The sequence below is a fragment of the Syngnathus scovelli genome, unplaced genomic scaffold (genome assembly GCF_024217435.2).
Source record: "Syngnathus scovelli strain Florida unplaced genomic scaffold, RoL_Ssco_1.2 HiC_scaffold_64, whole genome shotgun sequence".
Taxonomy (NCBI): domain Eukaryota; kingdom Metazoa; phylum Chordata; class Actinopteri; order Syngnathiformes; family Syngnathidae; genus Syngnathus; species Syngnathus scovelli.
Window position 1 is genome coordinate 127,501 of NW_026061646.1, and position 15,000 is coordinate 142,500.

Consider the following 15,000-nt stretch of genomic DNA (forward strand, 5'->3'; position numbering starts at 1 on the left):
GACCGCCACAAGGCGACAGCCACCATCCCCAAGCGCCACCCCCGACCGCCACCCCCCGACCGCCACCAGCCGACCGCCACCAGCCGACCGCCACCAGCCGACCGCCACAAGGCGACAGCCACCATCCCCAAGCGCCATCCCCGACCGCCACCCCCCGACCGCCACAAGGCGACAGCCACCATCCCCAAGCGCCATCCCCGACCGCCACCCCCCGACCGCCACCAGCCGACCGCCACCAGCCGACCGCCACAAGGCGACAGCCACCATCCCCAAGCGCCATCCCCGACCGCCACAAGGCGACCGCCACAAGGCGACCGCCACCAGCCGACCGCCACAAGGCGACAGCCACCATCCCCAAGCGCCATCCCCGACCGCCACAAGGCGACCGCCACAAGGCGACCGCCACCAGCCGACCGCCACAAGGCGACAGCCACCATCCCCAAGCGCCATCCCCGACCGCCACCCCCCGACCGCCACCAGCCGACCGCCACCAGCCGACAGCCACCATCCCCAAGCGCCATCCCCAAGCGCCACCCCCGACCGCCACCAGCCGACCGCCACCAGCCGACCGCCACCAGCCGACCGCCACCAGCCGACAGCCACCATCCCCAAGCGCCATCCCCAAGCGCCACCCCCGACCGCCACCAGCCGACAGCCACCAGCCGACCGCCACCAGCCGACCGCCACCGGCCGTTCGCGGTGTGCGCCGCCGTTCCCCAAGCACCCTCCGGGACGAAGCCGGAGCCAGAGAATAGCAGCGGTGGTGCGTAAAAGCTGCGGCCGGGCCTCGCGGAAGGTCCCCGGGCGGCGAGCTGCGGAGCCCCGGCCTCCAGCTTCCACCAGGTAATAGGACCGGGCGCGCGTAAAAGCTGCGGCCGGGCCTCGCGGAAGGTCCTCGGGCATCCAGCGAGATCACACGGCCCCCACCGGAGGCGGCTAGCGCCTCCGTAGAGTAGTACCGGCCCGTGGAAGCGGCCGCCCGTCAGCCTGCGTTGCCGCTGGTCGAAAAATGCACTAAGTGCCAAACCCCATTCATTTACAACGGCGTGTCCGCCAGAGGGCGCACTTCCCCCGGCGGACCAGCCGGCGGGGCTCGTTAGAGAGTGTATCCGCCTGGCAGTGCCTCCTGGACGGCCTGTATTCCGGACCGCGACCGCTAACTTACGGGAGCCTAAACGGCCCGCGGACCAGCCGGCGGGTCCTCCGTGAAAGCCTATCCGCCTGGCGGTGCCTCCTGGCCGGCCTGGATTCCGGACCGCGACCGCTCACTCGCGGGACCCTAAACGGCCCGCGGACCAGCCGGCGGGTCCTCCGTGAAAGCCTATCCGCCTGGCGGTGCCTCCTGGCCGGCCTGGATTCCGGACCGCCACCGCTCACTCGCGGGACCCTAAACGGCCCGCGGACCAGCCGGCGGCTCCTCCGTGAAAGCCTATCCGCCTGGCGGTGCCTCCTGGCCGGCCTGGATTCCGGACCGCCACCGCTCACTCGCGGGACCCTAATCGGCCCGCGGACCAGCCGGCGGATCCTCCGTGAAAGCCTATCCGCCTTCGCCGGTTCCCCGGCCGGCCACGGGTGGCGAGAATCCGGCCTCCTCGCCCGGAGCGCGCTTCGACTTGGGCGAAAAATGCACCAAGTGCCAAACCCCATTCATTTACAACGGCGTGTCCGCCAGAGGGCGCACTTCCTCCGGCCGGCGGGGCTCGTTAGAGAGCGCGTCCGCCTTGGCCGGTTCCCCGGCCGGCCACGGGTGGCGAGAATCCGGCCTCCTCGCCCGGAGCGCGCTTCGACTTGGGCGAAAAATGCACTAAGTGCCAAACCCCATTCATTTACAACGGCGTGTCCGCCAGAGGGCGCACTTCCTCCGGCCGGCGGGGCTCGTTAGAGAGCGCGTCCGCTTTCGCCGGTTCCCCGGTCGGCCGCGAACGGCGAAAAGCCGGCCTCTTCCCCCGGAGCCCGGTGGGCGAATTTTTTTTTTTTTTTTTTTTTCAAAGTGCCAACGGCTCTCGCGCCGCGCTGCGTCCGCCTTCGCCGGTTCCCCGGTCGGCCCGAACGAGCGAAAATTCGGCCTCTTGCCCCGGAGCCCGGTCGGCGAATTATTTATTTATTTATTTATTTATTTTTCCAAAGTGCCAACGGCTCTCGCGCCGCGATGCGTCCGCCTTCGCCGGTTCCCCGGTCGGCCACGAACGGCCAAAAATCGGCCTCTCCCCCCGGAGCCCGGTCGGCGAATTATTATTTATTTATTTATTTATTTATTTATTTTTCCAAAGTGCCAACGGCTCTCGCGCCGCGATGCGTCCGCCTTCGCCGGTTCCCCGGTCGGCCACGAAGTATTGCGCATGATTATACGCGATGTTAATATTTATTTAATTATTAAATAAATACATACATGTGTTTATTAATGATATACGCGATGTTAATATTTATTTAATTATTACCTATATTATGAATAAACTAACGGTGATTTTACACGATTTGACTACATACGTGACCGTGATATAGTGCCGAGGGCTCCCGCGCCGTCACGCGTCCGCCTTGGCACGGGTCGCCCGCGGCAGCGAGCGTTCGGCTCGCGGGGGTCCGCGGGGTGTTATTAGGGAGTGCGGCAGCCGTGCCGAGGCTCCGGCCGGCCGCCGGAAGTCCCGCGGGGGAGCGTCGGAGCTCCGCGAGGCCGGCCGGGGAGCCTCTTAGTCATCGCCCGCGCTCGCGGTGGTCCCGGTCGCTTAAAGTGCCACGGGAGGCGTAGCGATGCGAGTGAGTGTGCGCAAAGTGCGAGAGGCGGTGCATTTACGCGCCGTGTCCGCGAGAGGGAGGCAATTCCCCGTTGCGACCTCCGGGAGATCAGCGGGCCGCCGAAAAGGCTCGGCCGGGGTGCCTGGAGCCTCCTCGGGCGTCGAGTTAGGAGGGGGGCGCGCGGAGAACCGGCTGGATGTCCCCTGGAAGCTCAGCGGGCCGTGGGAAAGGCTTGGCCGGGGTGCCGGAAGCCTCGGCCGGCTTAAAAGTGAGGAGGAAAGCGCGCGGAGAACCGGCCGGAGGTCCCCTGGAAGCTCAGCGGGCCGTGGAGAAAGCTTAGCCGGGGTGCCTGGAGCCTCGGCCGGCTTAAAATGTGAGGAGGAAAGCGCGCGGAGAACCGGCCGGAGGTCCCCTGGAAGCTCAGCGGGACGTGGGAAACGCTTGGCCGGGGTGCCGGAAGCCTCGGCCGGCTTAAAAGTGAGGAGGAAAGCGCGCGGAGAACCGGCCGGAGGTCCCCTGGAAGCTCAGCGGGCCGTGGGAAACGCTTGGCCGGGGTGCCGGGAGCCTCGGCCGGCTTAAAACGTGAGGAGGAAAGCACCGGGAGAACCGGCTGGAGGTCTTCTGGAAGCTCAGCGGGCCGCCGAAAACGCGTAGCCGAGGTGCCGGGAGCCTCCTCGGGCGTCAAAAGTGAGGAGCGACGCACCCCCGAGAACCGCCCGGGTCCTCCAGCCACCGTTGAAAAAGACGTCGAGTCAGGCTACCTTAAGAGAGTCACAGTTACTCCCGCCGTTTACCCGCGCGGAGCGTCATCGCCTCCGCGAACCGTCAAAAATAAATAAATTCATAAATAAATAAATGTCAAGTGAGCCTACCTTAAGAGAGTCACAGTTACTCCCGCCGTTTACCCGCGCGGAGCGTCATCGCCTCCGCGAACCGTCAAAAATAAATAAATACATAAATAAATAGATGTCAAGTGAGCCTACCTTAAGAGAGTCACAGTTACTCCCGCCGTTTACCCGCGCGGAGCGTCATCGCCTCCGCGAACCGTCAAAAATAAATAAATACATAAATAAATAGATGTCAAGTGAGCCTACCTTAAGAGAGTCACAGTTACTCCCGCCGTTTACCCGCGCGGAGCGTCATCGCCTCCGCGAACCGTCAAAAATAAATAAATACATAAATAAATAGATGTCAAGTGAGCCTACCTTAAGAGAGTCACAGTTACTCCCGCCGTTTACCCGCGCGGAGCGTCATCGCCTCCGCGAACCGTCAAAAATAAATAAATACATAAATAAATAGATGTCAAGTGAGCCTACCTTAAGAGAGTCACAGTTACTCCCGCCGTTTACCCGCGCGGAGCGTCATCGCCTCCGCGAACCGTCAAAAATAAATAAATACATAAATAAATAGATGTCAAGTGAGCCTACCTTAAGAGAGTCACAGTTACTCCCGCCGTTTACCCGCGCGGAGCGTCATCGCCTCCGCGAACCGTCAAAAATAAATAAATACATAAATAAATAGATGTCAAGTGAGCCTACCTTAAGAGAGTCACAGTTACTCCCGCCGTTTACCCGCGCGGAGCGTCATCGCCTCCGCGAACCGTCAAAAATAAATAAATACATAAATAAATAGATGTCAAGTGAGCCTACCTTAAGAGAGTCACAGTTACTCCCGCCGTTTACCCGCGCGGAGCGTCATCGCCTCCGCGAACCGTCAAAAATAAATAAATACATGAATAAATAGTCAAGTGAGCCTACCTTAAGAGAGTCGTAGTTACTCCCGCCGTTCGGCCGCTTAAAGTGCCACGGGAGGCGTAGCAATGCGAGTGAGTGTGCGCCAAGTGCGAGAGGCGGTGTATTTACTCGCCGTGTCCGCGAGAGGGAGGTAACTCCCCGTTGCGACCTCCGGGAGAGCAACGGGCCGCCGAAAACGCTCAGCCGAGGTGCTGGAAGCCTCGGCCGGCTCTCAAAGCGAGGCGCGAGGCACCGGGAGAACCGGCTGGAGGTACCCTGGAAGCTCAGCGGGCCGTGGGAAACGCTCAGCCGAGGTGCTGGAAGCCTCGGCCGGCTCACAAAGCGAGGCGCGAGGCACCGGGAGAACCGGCTGGAGGTCCCCTGGAAGCTCAGCGGGCCGTGGGAAACGCTCAGCCGAGGTGCTGGAAGCCTCGGCCGGCTCACAAAGCGAGGCGCGAGGCACCGGGAGAACCGGCCGGAGGTCCCCTGGAAGCTCAGCGGGCCGTGGAGAAAGCTTAGCCGGGGTGCCGGAAGCCTCGGCCGGCTTAAAATGTGAGGAGGAAACCGGCTGGACGTCTTCTGGAAGATCAGCGGGCCGTGGAAAATGCTAAGCCGAGGTGCTGGTTGTCGAATAAGGCTCCGCCATCTCGTAGAAGGTGCTAATAAAGTTCATATCCGCTCGGCTGGAGGTAATTGGCCCGCGGACCGGCCGGCGGGACCTCCGTGACAGCCTACCCGCCTGGCGGTGCCTCCTGGCCGGCGTGCATTCCGGGCCGCGACCGCTAACTTACGGGACCATAAATGGCCCGCGGACCAGCTGGCGGGACCTCCGTGACCGCCTATCCGCCTGGCGGTGCCTCCTGGCCGGCCTGGATTCCGGACCGCGACCGCTCACTCGCGGGACCCTAAATGGCCCGCGGACCAGCCGGCGGGACCTCCGTGACAGCCTATCCGCCTCCCGGTGGCTGCTGGCCGGCGCGGATTCCGGGCCGCGACCGCTAACTTACGGGACCCCAATTGGCCCGCGGACCAGCCGGCGGGACCCCCGTGACCGCCTATCCGCCTTGGCCGGTTCCCCGGCCGGCCACGGATGGCGAGAATCCGGCCTCCTCGCCCGGAGCGCTCGTCGGCTTCGGCGAAAAATGCACTAAGTGCCAAACCCCATTCATTTACAATGGCGTGTCCGCCAGAGGGCGCAGTTCCCCCCGCGGACCGGCCGGCGGGACCTCCGTGACAGCCTATCCGCCTGGCGGTGGCTGCGGGCCGGCGCGGATTCCGGGCCGCGACCGCTAACTTACGGGACCCCGATTGGCCCGCGGACCAGCCGGCGGGACCTCCGTGACCGCCTATCCGCCTGCGCTGGTTCCCCGGCCGGCGCGAATTCCGGGCCGCGACCGCTAACTTACGGGACCCCGATTGGCCCGCGGACCAGCCGGCGGGACCTCCGTGACCGCCTATCCGCCTGCGCTGGTTCCCCGGCCGGCGCGAATTCCGGGCCGCGACCGCTAACTTACGGGACCCCGATTGGCCCGCGGACCAGCCGGCGGGACCTCCGTGACCGCCTATCCGCCTGCGCTGGTTCCCCGGCCGGCGCGAATTCCGGGCCGCGACCGCTAACTTACGGGACCCCGATTGGCCCGCGGACCAGCCGGCGGGACCTCCGTGACCGCCTATCCGCCTGCGCTGGTTCCCCGGCCGGCGCGAATTCCGGGCCGCGACCGCTAACTTACGGGACCCCGATTGGCCCGCGGACCAGCCGGCGGGACCTCCGTGACCGCCTATCCGCCTGCGCTGGTTCCCCGGCCGGCGCGAATTCCGGGCCGCGACCGCTAACTTACGGGACCCCGATTGGCCCGCGGACCAGCCGGCGGGACCGTCCGTGACCGCCTATCCGCCTGCGCTGGTTCCCCGGCCGGCGCGAATTCCGGGCCGCGACCGCTAACTTACGGGACCCCAATTGGCCCGCGGACCAGCCGGCGGGACCTCCGTGACCGCCTATCCGCCTCCGCTGGTTCCCCGCTCGGCGTGGATTCCGGACCGCGACCGCTAAATTACGGGACCCAAATTGGCCCGCGGACCAGCCGGCGGGACCTCCGTGACCGCCTATCCGCCTTCGCTGGTTCCCCGGTCGGCCACAGATGACGAATATTCGGCCTCGTCGCTCTGGAAGTCCTGCCGACTTAGCCGAAAATTTTCTAAGTGCCATCGGCTCTCGCTCGGAAAAGTGTCCGCCTCGTCTGGTTCCCCAGCTCGGCCTCAGAATTCGAAAATTCGGCCTCTCTGAGGTACCAGGGGTAGGCTTTATGTACTTGGTCCCCCCAGTTAGTGTACTCATCACTTTACCCCCCTTTCGCAAAATATAGTCGGCACGTATGTGCAGAACTGTTTATTTTCATTTTAAAAATTTTCTAAGTGCCAGCGGAAGCTGTCACACGAACTGTCCGAGCTACCACGGTGCCCATCCCGGGCAGTGACGGCAAAAGGCCGATGTGTGTTTGATGGAAGTCTGAATAATTTCTAAGTGCCAACGGCTCAACCGCCGTAAAGTGTCCGCCTCGGCTGGTTCTCCCGGTCGGCCCGAACGAGCGAAAATTCGGCCTCTTCCCCTGGAGGTCCGGAACATTTTGGCGAATATTTTCAAAGTGCCAACGGCTGTTCCGCCGTAACGTGTCCGACCCGGCTGGTTCCTCCGGTCGGCCCGAACGAGCGAAAATTCGGCCTCTTCCCCTGGAGGTCCGGACGACTTTGGCGAATATTTTCTAAGTGCGAACGGCTGTTGCGCCGTAACGTGTCCGACCCGGCTGGTTCCTCCGGTCGGCCTGAACGAGCGAAAATTCGGCCTCTTCCCCTGGAGGTCCGGACGACTTTGGCGAATATTTTCAAAGTGCCAACGGCTGTTGGGCCGTAAAGTGTCCGACCCGGCTGGTTCCTCCGGTCGGCCCGAACGAGCGAAAATTCGGCCTCTTCCCCTGGAGGTCCGGAACATTTTGGCGAATATTTTCAAAGTGCCAACGGCTGTTGCGCCGTAACGTGTCCGACCCGGCCGGTTCCTCCGGTCGGCCCGAACGAGCGAAAATTCGGCCTCTTCCCCTGGAGGTCCGGAACATTTTGGCGAATATTTTCAAAGTGCCAACGGCCGTTCCGCCGTAAAGTGTCCGACCCGGCTGGTTCCTCCGGTCGGCCCGAACGAGCGAAAATTCGGCCTCTTCCCCTGGAGGTCCGGACGACTTTGGCGAATATTTTCAAAGTGCCAACGGCTGTTGGGCCGTAAAGTGTCCGACCCGGCTGGTTCCTCCGGTCGGCCCGAACGAGCGAAAATTCGGCCTCTTAACCCTGGAGGTCCGTTCAAGTTTAACGAATAATTTCTAAGTGCTAACGGCTGTTGCGCCGTAACGTGTCCGACCCGGCCGGTTCCTCCGGTCGGCCCGAACGAGCGAAAATACGGCCTCTTCCCCTGGAGGTCCGGAACATTTTGGCGAATATTTTCAAAGTGCCAACGGCTGTTGCGCCGTAACGTGTCCGACCCGGCTGGTTCCTCCGGTCGGCCCGAACGAGCGAAAATTCGGCCTCTTCCCCTGGAGGTCCGGAACATTTTGGCGAATATTTTCTAAGTGCCATCGGCTCTTCCGCCGTAAGGTGTCCGACTCGGCCGGTTCCTCCGGTCGGCCCGAACGAGCGAAAATTCGGCCTCTTCCCCTGGAGGTCCTGTCAAGTTTAACGAATATTTTCTAAGTGCCATCGGCTCTTCCGCCGTAAGGTGTCCGACTCGGCCGGTTCCTCCGGTCGGCCTGAACAAGTGAAAATTCGGCCTCTTCCCCTGGAGGTCCGGAACATTTTGGCGAATATTTTCTAAGTGCCATCGGCTCTTCCGCCGTAAGGTGTCCGACTCGGCCGGTTCCTCCGGTCGGCCTGAACGAGCGAAAATTCGGCCTCTTCCCCTGGAGGTCCTGTCAAGTTTAACGAATATTTTCTAAGTGCCATCGGCTCTTCCGCCGTAAAGCGTCCGACTCGGCTGGTTCCCGATGTCGGCCAGAACAAGTGGAAATTCGGCCTCTTCCCCTGGAGGTCAGTTGAAGTTTAACGAATATTTTCAAAGTGCCAACGGCTGCTCCGCCGTAAAGCGTCCGACTCGGCTGGTTCCCGATGTCGGCCAGAACAAGTGAAAATTCGGCCTCTTCCCCTGGAGGTCCGTTCAAGATTAACGAATATTTTCTAAGTGCCAACGGCTGCTCCGCCGTAAAGCGTCCGACTCGGCTGGTTCCCGATGTCGGCCAGAATAAGTGGAAATTCGGCCTCTTCCCCTGGAGGTCCGTTCAAGATTAACGAATATTTTCTAAGTGCCAACGGCTCTTGCGCCGAAAAGCGTCCGACTCGGCTGGTTCCCGATGTCGGCCAGAACAAGTGAAAAATCGGCCTCTTCCCCTGGAGGTCAGTTGAAGTTTAACGAATATTTTCTAAGTGCCATCGGCTCTTCCGCCGTAAGGTGTCCGACTCGGCTGGTTCCCGATGTCGGCCAGAAAAAGTGACAATTCGGCCTCTTCCCCTGGAGGTCCTTTGAAGTTTAGCGAATATTTTCTAAGTGCCAACGGCTCTTGCGCCGAAAAGCGTCCGCCTCGGCTGGTTCCCGCGGTCGGACACAAAATGTGTCAATTCGGCCTCTCTGAGGTACCAGGGGTAGGCTTTATGTACTTGGTCCCCCCACTTAGTGTACTCATCACTTTACCCCCCTTTCGCAAAATATAGTCGGCACGTATGTGCAGAACTGTTTATTTTCATTTTAAAAATTGTCTAAGTGCCAGCGGAAGCTGTCAAACGAACTGTCCGAGCTACCACGGTGCCCATCCCGGGCAGTGACGGCAAAAGGCCGATGTGTGTTTATGGAAGTCTGAATAATTTCTAAGTGCCAACGGCTCAACCGCCGTAAAGTGTCCGCCTCGGCCGGTTCCCCCGGTCGGCCAGAACGAGTGAAAATTCGGCCTCTTTCCCTGGAGGTCCGGAACATTTTGGCGAATATTTCCTAAGTGCCAACGGCTGCTCCGCCGTAAAGTGTCCGCCTCGGCTGGTTCCCCCGGTCGGCCAGAACAAGTGAAAATTCGGCCTCTTCCCCTGGAGGTCCGGAACATTTTGGCGAATATTTCCTAAGTGCCAACGGCTGCTCCGCCGTAAAGTGTCCGCCTCGGCCGGTTCACCCGGTCGGCCAGAACAAGTGAAAATTTGGCCTCTTCCCCTGGAGGTCCGGAACATTTTGGCGAATATTTCCTAAGTGCCAACGGCTGCTCCGCCGTAAAGTGTCCGACTCGGCTGGTTCCCCCGGTCGGCCAGAACAAGTGAAAAATCGGCCTCTTCCCCTGGAAGTCCGGCCGACTTAAGGCGAATATTTCCTAAGTGCCAACGGCTGTTCCGCCGTAAAGAGTCCGACTCGGCTGGTTCCCGATATCGGCCAGAACAAGTGAAAATTCGGCCTCTTCCCCTGGAAGTCCGGCCGAGTTAAGGCAAATATTTCCTAAGTGCCAACGGCTGCTCCGCCGTAAAGCGTCCGACTCGGCTGGTTCCCGATGTCGGCCAGAACAAGTGGACATTCGGCCTCTTCCCCTGGAAGTCCGGCCAAGTTTGGCGAATATTTCCTAAGTGCCAACGGCTGCTCCGCCGTAAAGTGTCCGACTCGGCTGGTTCCCGATGTCGGCCAGAACAAGTGAATATTCGGCCTCTTCCCCTGGAGGTCCGGAACATTTTGGCAAATATTTCCTAAGTGCCAACGGCTGCTCCGCCGTAAAGAGTCCGACTCGGCTGGTTCCCGATGTCGGCCAGAACAAGTGAAAATTCGGCCTCTTCCCCTGGAAGTCCGGCCGAGTTCGGCGAATATTTCCTAAGTGCCAACGGCTGTTCCGCCGTAAAGAGTCCGACTCGGCTGGTTCCCGATGTCGGCCAGAACAAGTGAAAATTCGGCCTCTTCCCCTGGAGGTCCGTTCAAGATTAACGAATATTTTCTAAGTGCCAACGGCTCTTGCGCCGAAAAGCGTCCGACTCGGCTGGTTCCCGATGTCGGCCAGAACAAGTGAAAATTCGGCCTCTTCCCCTGGAGGTCCGTTCAAGATTAACGAATATTTTCTAAGTGCCAACGGCTGCTCCGCCGTAAAGCGTCCGCTTCGGCTGGTTCCCGATGTCGGCCAGAACAAGTGAAAATTCGGCCTCTTCCCCTGGAGGTCCGTTCAAGATTAACGAATATTTTCTAAGTGCCAACGGCTCTTGCGCCGAAAAGCGTCCGCCTCGGCTGGTTCCCGATGTCGGCCAGAACAAGTGAAAATTCGGCCTCTTCCCCTGGAGGTCCGTTCACGATTAACGAATATTTTCTAAGTGCCAACGGCTCTTGCGCCGAAAAGCGTCCGCCTCGGCTGGTTCCCGATGTCGGCCAGAACAAGTGAAAATTCGGCCTCTTCCCCTGGAGGTCCGTTCAAGATTAACGAATATTTTCTAAGTGCCAACGGCTCTTGCGCCGAAAAGCGTCCGCCTCGGCTGGTTCCCGCGGTCGGACACAAAATGTGTCAATTCGGCCTCTCTGAGGTACCAGGGGTGGGCTTTATGTACTTGGTCCCCCCACTTAGTGTACTCATCACTTTACCCCCATTTCGCAAAATATAGTCGGCACGTATGTGCAGAACTGTTTATTTTCATTTTAAAAATTGTCTAAGTGCCAGCGGAAGCTGTCACGCGAACTGTCCGAGCTACCACGGTGCCCATCCCGGGCAGTGACGGCAAAAGGCCGATGTGTGTTTGATGGAAGTCTGAATAATTTCTAAGTGCCAACGGCTCAACCGCCGTAAAGTGTCCGCCTCGGCTGGTTCTCCCGGTCGGCCCGAACGAGCGAAAATTCGGCCTCTTCCCCTGGAGGTCCGGAACATTTTGGCGAATATTTCCTAAGTGCCAACGGCTGCTCCGCCGTAAAGTGTCCGCCTCGGCTGGTTCCCCCGGTCGGCCAGAACAAGTGAAAATTCGGCCTCTTCCCCTGGAGGTCCGGAACATTTTGGCGAATATTTCCTAAGTGCCAACGGCTGCTCCGCCGTAAAGTGTCCGCCTCGGCCGGTTCACCCGGTCGGCCAGAACAAGTGAAAATTTGGCCTCTTCCCCTGGAGGTCCGGAACATTTTGGCGAATATTTCCTAAGTGCCAACGGCTGCTCCGCCGTAAAGTGTCCGCCTCGGCCGGTTCACCCGGTCGGCCAGAACAAGTGAAAATTTGGCCTCTTCCCCTGGAGGTCCGGAACATTTTGGCGAATATTTCCTAAGTGCCAACGGCTGCTCCGCCGTAAAGTGTCCGACTCGGCTGGTTCCCCCGGTCGGCCAGAACAAGTGAAAAATCGGCCTCTTCCCCTGGAAGTCCGGCCGAGTTAAGGCAAATATTTCCTAAGTGCCAACGGCTGCTCAGCCTTAAAGTGTCCGACTCGGCTGGTTCCCGATGTCGGCCAGAACAAGTGAAAATCCGGCCTCTTCCCCTGGAAGTCCGGCCGAGTTAAGGCAAATATTTCCTAAGTGCCAACGGCTGCTCAGCCTTTAAGTGTCCGACTCGGCTGGTTCCCGATGTTGGCCAGAACAAGTGAAAATCCGGCCTCTTCCCCTGGAAGTCCGGCCGAGTTAAGGCAAATATTTCCTAAGTGCCAAGGGCTGCTCAGCCTTAAAGGGCCCGACTCGTCTGGTTCCCGATGTCGGCCAGAACAAGTGACAATTCGGCCTCTTCCCCTGGAGGTCTTTTCAAGTTTAACGAATATTTTCTAAGTGCCGACGGCTGCTCCGCCTTAAAGCGTCCGACTCGGCTGGTTCCCGATGTCGGCCAGAACAAGTGACAATTCGGCCTCTTCCCCTGGAGGTCCTTTCAAGTTTAACGAATATTTTCTAAGTGCCAACGGCTGCTCCGCCTTAAAGCGTCCGACTCGGCTGGTTCCCGATGTCGGCCAGAACAGGTGAAAATTCGGCCTCTTCCCCTGGAGGTCCGTTCAAGTTTGGCGAATATTTTCTAAGTGCCAACGGCTGCTCCGCCTTAAAGTGTCCGACTCGGCTGGTTCCCGATGTCGGGCAGAACAAGTGACAATTCGGCCTCTTCCCCTGGAAGTCCGGCCGAGTTTGGCGAATATTTTCTAAGTGCCAACGGCTGCTCCGCCGTAAAGAGTCCGACTCGGCTGGTTCCCGATGTCGGCCAGAACAAGTGACAATTCGGCCTCTTCCCCTGGAGGTCCTTTGAAGTTTAGCGAATATTTTCTAAGTTCCAACGGCTCTTGCGCCGAAAAGCGTCCGACTCGGCTGGTTCCCGATGTCGGCCAGAACAGGTGAAAATTCGGCCTCTTCCCCTGGAGGTCCGTTCAAGTTTGGCGAATATTTTCTAAGTGCCAACGGCTGCTCCGCCTTAAAGTGTCCGACTCGGCTGGTTCCCGATGTCGGGCAGAACAAGTGACAATTCGGCCTCTTCCCCTGGAAGTCCGGCCGAGTTTGGCGAATATTTTCTAAGTGCCAACGGCTGCTCCGCCGTAAAGAGTCCGACTCGGCTGGTTCCCGATGTCGGCCAGAAAAAGTGACAATTCGGCCTCTTCCCCTGGAGGTCCTTTGAAGTTTAGCGAATATTTTCTAAGTGCCAACGGCTCTTGCGCCGAAAAGCGTCCGCCTCGGCTGGTTCCCGCGGTCGGCCGTAATAGGCGAAAATTCGGCCTCTTCCCCTGGAGCGACCTCCAAATTTGGGCGAAATTTTTCTAAGTGCCTAAAGGTACCAGGGGTTTGGGTACCAGGGGTGCAGTACGAACTGGTCTTTTGTCAACCCATGTACTTTTTCTAGAGTACATGGGTTGGTCCCCCCACTTAGTGTACTCATCACTTTACCCCCCTTTCGCAAAATATAGTCAGAACGAGCATGGGGGACGCAATTGTTTTCCATGCAAATCAATTGGGCCTGGTCCGAGCGCTGGTAACGGCCGCCAGCAAGCGTCCCCTGCTCGGATAGCAGAACTGAAGAAGGCACGGCACTTCCAGAGAGAGAGAGAAAATTTTCTAAGTGCCACATTTCTCAAAAATTTTCAAAGTGCCACATTTCTCAAAAATTTTCAAAGTGCCACATTTCTCAAAAATTTTCAAAGTGCCACATCTCTCAAAAATGTTCAAAGTGCCACATCTCTGAAAAACTTTCTAAGTGCCACATCTCTGAAAAACTTTCTAAGTGCCACATCTCTGAAAAACTTTCTAAGTGCCACATCTCTGAAAAATTTTCTAAGTGCCACAGCACGGCTGTGAAATATTCAAAGTCCTACAGGCATTGGCAGAATCCGCGGACGGCCGTCTGCTCCCGGCGGCCGCCGCGAAGCTACTACCCCCTCCCGGGGACGGCTGTCTGCTCCCGGCAGCCGTCCTTACCCCCCTCCCCCGTTTGCACCGCCTGAAGTTAGACCCGCCTTGGTAGGGCCCCCACCGGCCCCGGCTCGCCGGCGTTGGGTGGACGGTTCCTGCCCACTTGCGGGTCCCGGTCGCTTGGCAACCGACCGGGGAGGACCAGCCGCCTCCTTAAACACAGGCTGGAAGGGAAATCCGATCAAGCTACGGAGGACCGGCCGCCTCCTTAAACACAGGCCGGAAGGGAAATCCGATCAAGCTACGGAGGACCGGTCGCCTCCCTAAACACAGGCCGGGCAAAAATCTGCGAATGGGCCCGTCAAGGGTAGTGGGTCATCCAAGGAGGGAGGTACCGGCCGCCTCCTTAAACACAGGCCGGGCAAAAATCTGCGAATGGCCCGTCAAGGGTAGAAGGTCATCCAAGGAGGGAGGTACCGGCCGCCTCCTTAAACACAGGCCGGGCAAAAATCTGCGAATGGCCCGTCAAGGGTAGAAGGTCATCCAAGGAGGGAGGTACCGGCCGCCTCCTTAAACACAGGCCGGGCAAAAATCTGCGAATGGCCCGTCAAGGGTTGTTGGTCATCCAAGGAGGGAGGTACCGGCCGCCTCCTTAAACACAGGCCGGGCAAAAATCTGCGAACGGCCCGTCAAGGGTTCTGTCTCATCCAAGAAAGGGGTACCGGCCGCCTCAGAGGCCGGAGCGAAGGGGGCGAAAGGCTGTCGATGGGGAAGGATCGGGGCCACGGCTAATCTAGCGATGCCCGCGTCGGGCGGTCACTCCGACGAATGAGCGGGGCCGAATCCGGCGCGAGGCGGCCTTCAGGCACGTGGTTCGAGACGACCTCACCCGGCTCTAGCCCGGAGCGAAAAAAACACTCTTATAACCTGACCGACATGCGCCCATGACCCGCCTTGGTAGGGCCCCCACCGGCCCCGGCTACCGCCGGCGTTGGGTGGACGGTTCCTCCCCACTTGCGGGTCGCACTCCAGCGCTAGGCCGCCGCGCGAGCGCGCGCCCCGCGCCGCCCGCGCAGGCCTAGCGCGAACCGTACGGCAGCGAAACCGAGACGCCCCGGCTCAACCTCACCCAGAGGCCATCCACGGAGGCCGAGCGCGCGATCCGACTTGCGGCACGCCACGTGGGCGTCCGCCGGCCGCGCCGGTCGACCG